We start from the raw sequence: 8,760 nt of genomic DNA, 5'->3' as shown, positions 1-8,760 counted from the left end.
CTGCATTCTTTGAGTCTGATTATTATTTTAAGGTTTAATGATGGATTTTGTGGTGGTGGTATGGAAATGAATTAGAAATATAAACCCTCAAACAGGTTCTATTACAATTTCATACCAAAGTATCATGGTGCAGTTTTACTTCAATTAAGTTGTGCCTAAAATCCAAGTGCTTACTAGCATCCATATTATTTTCCTTTTAGTGTTATAAAGAAAGGGATTCTTCATTTTATCTACTTAGAGAAGTGCCACCTACAAACTTATGGGACTTAGATTCTGTTTTCATTAATTTTATTTAGTAATGGTCATCCTAGTTTTTTTTTTCTTCCATCCTCTTAAGTTTTATTTCATATTGATGGTCAGTTAATGTTAAAGTTTCATGCCATTCTTATATTGAAATTATGTCTATTCAATTAATCAAATATGTATTGAGGGGGTGTGCTCAACATTCCATTTCTACATCAATCTCCCTAGCTTTGTCTTTTATAACTTATACTTCTCTCTATTTTCTTTCCATCGTCTTTTCTTTTTTTATGACACAGTCCATTTTTTTCTCATTTGATATATCCTACAATACTTGGCTCTGTGTTTTGCCTCTAATAGGTTGCCAAAACATATTTATGGGATAAATTCTGTGAGTCACTGCCTGGATAAGTCTTCTAAAACATAGCTTTCATTATGTCCTTTATCCTCATCCCCTCCTCAATAATTGATTGATTTCTGAACAATTCCAGTGATGGCTCCAAGGATATGAACAAGCAATTCTCAGATGAAGAAATTAAAGTTATGTTTAATCATATGGAAAAATGCTCCAAATCACTATTGGTCAGAGAAATGCAAATGCAAATCAAAACAATTCTATAATATTACCTTACACTCATCAGGCTGGCTAATATGACAAACAAGGAAATGATAAATGTTGGGATGGGTGATGTGGAAAATTTGGATAATTAATATACTACCAAAGGAGCAGCACATTGATATAACCATTCTAGGAAAAAATAGGGAACATGCCCAAAGAACAATGAAATAATATATACTCTTTGACTCAGCAATACCACTCTTAGGTCTGTATCCTAAAGATATTAAGGATTGGGGAAAAGAGATTACTTGTAGAAAAATATTTATGATAGCTCTCTTTATTATGGCAAAGAATTAGAAACTGAAGGGATGTCCAACAATGGGGGAATGGCTAAACAATTTGTGGTATGTGCTTATAATGGAAAACCATTTTGTCATAAGAAATAGCAAACAAACTGATCACAAAAACCTGTAAAGATATATGAAGTGATACAATGAGAAGTGAACAGAAACAGGGTGGTGTTGTATCCAGCAATAACAATAATTTATTATTATCAGCTGTGAATGATTAACTCTTTATCAACAAGACAAGGATCCAGGGAAACTCCAAAAGACTCACTACAAAAAAAAGAATATCCACTGACACAGAAGGAATAGACTGAGTCAAAAATTTAGATAGAAACATATTATTTTTACTTCATTTCTTCCATGAATGTTTTCCTATTCTTTCACAACATGATGAATAAGAACGTAGGTATTACATGATACCGTCCATATCATATTACCAACTTTCTTGGGGAGGTGGGAAGAAGTTGAAGTGAAAGAGAATATGAATTTCCAAGTATCAAAAGAGGAATGTTGAAAAATTGTATTGAAATATAGTGTGGAAAAATATTTATAATAAAAATTAGCTACTGAATTTGGATCCAGTATTAGTGTTGCATGGATTCTGTAAAATAGTAAATGAAGACAGCATCACAAGTTTTACAGATAAAGATAATTTGGGCAAGACTAGAGAAGAGCCTTGCTACAAGTCTGTGGATAAAACTCACAAATGCTCATGAAGGTTGAAGTGATTAAAATGAACCATTTCACTTTGTTTTCTTTTAGTCTAGTCTGACTTCTCACCACTGAAAGATTGTACCTAATTCATAGACCTTCCTGTTAGTGTCTCCTCCTTGCCTTGTAGTATGCTGAGTAAATCTGTATTTGACATTGTGTCTGCTTCATGCTTTTGGTCTTTTTAAAAAATATATCCCTATTTTCTTGACATGTTATTGGCTTTGATGTACTTTCTGATTCCCATAAACACTAAGATTTCTCTACTTCACTTTTTCCTTTGTCTCCAAGTAGGGAAAGGCTCAGTTATAATCAAAATCCTTGCTGAGTGGCCCTTGCCAGAACTCTGACCAGGATGGGTTTTCTAGTGGTGGGCTAGAGATAACAGGGAAATTCCCCAAACTATTTCTCATAGAAGCACTACTCTGTTTTGAATTTCAGCTCAGTTACCCTTCTTCAACATGAAGCTTTTCCTGGTGCCCTTAACTGCTAGTGATTTCTCATTGTATATAATTACATGTGTGTCTGTTTACTTCACTGATAAAATACAAGCTTCTTAAGTACAGAGAATATATAACTTTTGTTTTTGAACCTTTGTGATTTAATGCAGTTTTTATTATATAGTAGGTGCTTAGTAAGCCTTTCTTTGATTCTTTGGTTGAGGAACATAGAGGGAAGGCTTGGTGGAATAAGTTGAGAACATCATGAGTAAAGCTAAGTGAAAATGCAGATATGACTAGCTTTAGCATTTCCTTGAAAATGAAAGTGCTACAAGTGGAGGAATTGACTAATCTGAAGAAACAACCAAAGTGATAGGATGTCCCTCCATGATGAGAAGGCCTGGGACTGAGTCAATTTAGTGGGAAAGATATTCTGGCTTGATGGAGAAAATTGGAAGAGTAAGGAGTATAACTCAGAGCAGAATGGGGGCTTAGATCTCTCTCTCTCTATTTTTTTACAAAAGGAAATCCCAATTGAGGACACACTCTACTGACATGATATTATCTTCTTTATAATGAGTAACAAAAAGTGTCTTACAGAACTGAAAAATTACTAGTTGAGGATCACATATATATCATCTGGGGACTTGAACCTATCTAGGTCTTCTTAGCTCTAAGGCTATCTTTTTATACATTATGTCACAGTTGTCTTTAGAAGGAATTATTTAAATATGAGTTATATTTGTAAAATTCTTCTGAAATGGGTATATTAGAAATAATTCTGAAAGTTAAATAAAATTTTAAAATATGACAACCTAGTTTTGAATTTAAAGTAGCCCACTTACTAGTTGTGTGATGGAAATTTATTTAACTTCTGTTTCCTCATCTTTAAAATAAGATTTATGTTCTAATATCATGGATAATATTTGTGTATATAGAAAGGTGCATAGAGAGATCCCTGACAGCAATGCATTTTACTTTTCTAGGAATGGACAAGGCTTAATACTGTAGTTTTACTTGGGAATGGAATTTATCAATGCAAGTAAGCACTTTCTCAGCAACTTTTAATCAGAGCCTTGCTGAGAACGAATGACAAAATCATAGAGAAACAAGGCCTCTAAACTTTATTGATTTTCAAAATTGCATATTATCATTAAGTACATTCTCTTATATTTTTATTATTTTTCTCAAATATTTTCCAAGCATATTTTAATATGGTTCTGTATTTGTGAGTGTTTGTAGGCCAAGTGTTTGACAAATTTGGGTGAACCTGAGAGGTTCAGTGATTTGCCCAGAGTAACCCAACTTGTATGTGTCAAAGGCAGGATTTTAGCCCACATTTTGGCTTCAAGATCAGCTCTTTATCTACTACATGATTACTATTAAATATTTTCTCTCTTTCCACATCTATGCATACACATTGATATGTATAGGAGTATTTGAGCAAACAGACATGCCATGTCTATCTCAAGTATATATGGAGTCCTAGTTTCCAAACCAGTGCTTAAGTCAACATTACAGAAGGTTTCAGTGATTTATACAGACCTTCATTTTCAGTGGAATGGAAATTGGTACTCAAAAGCAGCCAACCATATAACAGACCTAGAGGTGCTGAAAAACTACCAATGAATTTGCCAGGGAACCAGATGCTGTATTTGGAAGAATAGTCTCTAGACTTGGCATCAAAGGCTTATGAAGCTATCCAAATGATTCCTCTACACTTTAAAAATATGATATTTTCAAGCAATATAACCAAGCAAAACTCATTCAAATAATATTAAAACTAACAATAATTGTTGTATGTTAGTATTATAACACATATATAGATATGTTTGGTATTTTCAAAAAATGATTTAAGGATTATAATACAGGCCTTTGTTAGGCATATATGTATATATAGATATATCCATATTTTATATATTTGTATATATTTATATATCTATCTAACTATGTATGTATCTATCTTCTAGACCATTGTTAAGGTTATATGTACTGAGGTGGCCCAAAAATCCCAGGCTATTTTCACAGGCATTTTCCAAATGACTAAAACTATTTTAATAGACATTAACCCTTTGCAATGAACCAAATGCCTCTGAGTGATTATCACAAAGTAACAGCTCTACTGTACTATTGTTTTGAACATACCTTGGTGAGAGTCTTTAAGGATATGGTTCCAAGAGGCCATTAGAAGCATTATAGCACATTGTGGCTTACTGAAGGGAAGGAAATGTTTCAGTACTATTTCATCAGGAAGACATGTCTCAATGAGGGAGAGTGGGTAATTCAGTTAAAGTAAAATATTTTTTCTAAACTACTCTACTATTTATTTCATTTTCCACTTTGATTTGCCTGGTGATGCCTTACTAATGATTAATCCTTTCATGGTTGCAAGGGAGGTAAAGGAGTAACAATTATACAGTATATCCAGTTTTCTTAAAGAACACGATCCAGAGAATTATAGATCAACAAAAACTTATTTTCACAATGAGACAAAGTACAACACAAATGTATATGCACACAAGAAGAAGCAGTGTGGGATAGAGGATAGAGTATTGGTTTCTAAATTAGACATATCTATGTTTAGAACTTTATACTTATGTGTACCTTCGCATATAACTTAATCTCTAAGTAACCAATGCAACTCTCAAAGATCCAAAGAAATGACACAACCATTTATTTTTAATGAAAGGAAGTTCCCAACTAAGAACTACCTATATCTAGTTTTAAAAATACAGGGAGATAAAAATGTGTGATGTTGTAAATTATGTGTGTAGAATGTTATATTCCTTGCCATTTGGAAGCAATACTACAAATTATGTGATTCTTCAGTGTATGATTGTTTTGCTGAATAGGCCTTTGGGTTATTTGGAATCTCTTCTATATTACATAATGACAATCTGTCCAGCTTTCAGGGTTATTTGCTACATGAACTGTTTTCTTTCAAAACATGAGAATGTGACAGTTAAAATAATGCTAGCTTTGTAAGTTAAGAACAATATTTCCAGTCCTGTTTTGACCTCTTTTTCGTTATGCAATTTAACACAAATTATTTTCCATATTTTTAGTTCTAGTTTCTTCATCTCTAAAATGATTTGGTTAGTTTAGATGATCTCTAAGATCGCCTCCAGCATTAATCTATGATTCTTCCATTGAATCTATCACCACTTTTGCTGGTATTATTGATTACTCATATTGAGCAGATGCTTGACTTTTTTTTTTCATGAAGTAAAACTACACTTGCAAAAAATCACACAACATAGCCATAACATGATGTGTTTTTCTATGAGTGGAACATGATGCCACAAATTAGAGTTATACTTGCATAAATGTAGGTGAAGGATATGAAAATATTTTAAAACCTTCAAAAATATAATTGATTAGCCAAGAGAAAGGGGACTTATTCAGATACTCAATCCAGAACAACAAATATTGACTCCTCTAAAAATTAAAGAAATGAAAATTCTATAAGAATAGTAAGAAAAAAAAAACCTTCTACATTACATTATGAAATTATAAAGTGATTTTTCAAGATGATATAGAAACTTGAGCACATGGGATATGTAAAATTAGACTGACCTCATTAATAAGTTGTAAAAACATGGCCTCATTACAAGACCATTACTTTTGCTCTCATAAAAGTTGATATTATTCTTAAAATGGCAAGAGTATAATGATGGCAGTGACATTTAAGAAAAAAGATTGTGGCTTACCTATTAAAAAAAAACAAATAGGATCCTCTGCAAGTTCAATGACCTTTTGATTTTTAACTTGCAATGAATTTGCTTTAAAAAATTAAACTCTAGTTCTCAGAAAATAGAACTCATAGGTAAAGGAGATATCTTAATCATTCACCTGAATTTGTTGCCGTCTAGCATAGTATTTTATACAAAAATAATGTAATCTTGGATCTCAAAGACTGAAAATCTAATCCTAAATAGCCTACTAATATTTTCATTTTAGATTTAGTTATTCAGGGTCTTAACCTGGAATTGTATTTTAAATTACAAAGTTTAATTTGTACTATAGTCAGCTATATAAATAGTTATTGTTTGATATACTATTAAATAAACTATTAAACACAGACACAGAATTTAAGATTTAAATGAAGAGTATAAAAGGCATCTTGTTTTAGAGAAAAAAATAGGAATGTTAAGCTAAATTCTATATCTCCAGATCAGAGTTTGTTAGCTTAGAGCTTGGATTCGAATTTTGCTCATCCCCATTTCTATTGCATAAAGAACATAATAAATATACACAAAATATTATCTAGATATTTAGAACTCACCATTTACTATGGTGGAAAGAGTGGTTGAATTGGAATAAGGAGGATCTCAGCTAAATTCCTGCCTAAGGTACTTAATACCTTTGGCAACTAATTTAACATATATCATCCTTAGTATGATGATATTTAAAATGGAGATAATGATAGAACATACCTCAAAGTGTTGTAGTGAGAATCAAAGGATATATGTAAAGTGTTTAGCAAATCTTGAAGTGCTACATAAATGTTAGCTATAATATTAGTATTTATCTTTCTGGCATGACATAGACAATTTTGAATCAATTTTTATGTTTGCTTAGTGTAAGTTATGTTTGTTCATCATGAAATACAACAGTGTAAAATTTAAAGAACACTGCTATTAGCATTAGGGTTCCTGAGTGTGAAATGTAGCTCTGCTACCTACCAATAATATGACTTTGGGCAAGTCATTTCACTTTCAATGCACCCAGTTTCTTCATTTTTAAAATGAAGATGTTGGATTATATGACCTATGTAGTATTTTTTCCAGGTCTAAATCACTGATTTCATAAACCTGAAATGTTTCAAAAGGTTTCAAATGAAAAGTTTTCTACTCTTACTAAAATAAATACTTCAGTCTTTGGATAACATTCTAATTCTAACTCAATAGTTTTAAAGGGAGAATATCTTCAATTTTGCTCATTTAAGGGAAATCATTCTTTTTGATTTTTAAGCATTTCTAACGGCATACAAAGTGTATAAAACATGATATATTGATATGGAGAATAACAGTATTAGAAAATAGAACATTGACATTATCAATTGCCCCTGTGCATGGATCATACAATGGTTATTTTTCAGATTCTTCCTGTCAAAATGTAGCAAAATTTACCTCATATAGGTCACTGGAAGGAAAATTATGAAATCCTGGGATCAGAGCACATAACCAGATATCTTATTCCCCTAGAGAATCACCAGTGACAGTAACATAGGCAATAGCATAGCCAACAGTGGAGTCAACAGACACAGTAGTCCCATCCAAGCATTATGCCAAAGAACCAGCCAAGAGCTTTGCAACAGACACAGATGTTGCTCCTAAAAAATTTATTTCAGATCTTGGCATCAGAGTCCTTTAACTGTCAAACATCTCCTGCTCATGGACCCAGCTGTTGAATATGTTGAAGGAAAAAAGAAAGGGAAAAATGAGATGAGTGACATTAAATATATCTAAGTGAAAATACTGCATGGGGGTTACTCATTCATTCAGAAAGATCATATTTTCTTTTTCAATAAATGCTGGAGTTAATTTGTGTTTGCCATTGTTTAACTAGCTAGATGAATATAGGAAGTTAATATGAAATATTTTTAAAACATTAAAATATCAGAATTTGACACTGGATTAAATTACTCATGAAACTTTAAAAATGAAGGCAAATAAGTCAAATGACATTATTAGAATTTAATGGGAAATATGGTACCATAGAAGTACCTATCATGTGCCAGATAGAGTTATAAGTAATGTGAATAAAAACAAAGGAGGTAAAAGACCCTCATATCAAGAAACTTTCAGTCTAATGGGGGAGACAACATGCAAGCAAATATATACAATCAAGCTATGTAAAAGATTAATAGGAAATAATTAACACATTGAAAGCACTGAAATAAAGAAGCATTTGGCTTCTTGGAGAAAATGATATTTTATTTGGGAATGTTAAAAAGCCAGCAGGACACACTCAAATCAGAAGAGGGAGAGATTCCAGATATGTGAGGACAATTGCTCTAAGCTGAGAGATGGAGGGCATTTTTTGGTGGTATAGCCAGGATCAAAAATAAGGGTTGAGGAGTAAGGTGTCCTTGTTCATGGAAGTATTCATTCTATTAAGAAAGTATTTGTCAAGAATTGTGCTCAGTGCTGAGGATACAAAAACCAGAATGAAAAATTCTCTTGCCATTAAGGAGTTTCTATTTAATGGGAAAGCTTAGTGAGTAGTTGATGATTATTTTCAAATATCTCAATCACTGTTATATGGAAGAGCAATAATAATTCTCTATGGCTGAAAAAGCATTGGCTAGGAGCAATGGTACGAATTTTCAGTTTTGCGGTTTTAGGCTTTATGTAAGAAAAAGCTTCTACAATTTTTAAACTATCCAAAAGTAGAATGAGCAGGCATGGGACTCAGTGGCTTCCCATTCATTGGAGAAATATTATTCTAGGTTAGATGA

The sequence above is a fragment of the Monodelphis domestica genome, chromosome 8, assembly GCF_027887165.1.
Source record: "Monodelphis domestica isolate mMonDom1 chromosome 8, mMonDom1.pri, whole genome shotgun sequence".
NCBI lineage: Eukaryota > Metazoa > Chordata > Mammalia > Didelphimorphia > Didelphidae > Monodelphis > Monodelphis domestica.
Note: the sequence above shows the minus strand (reverse complement) of the source record.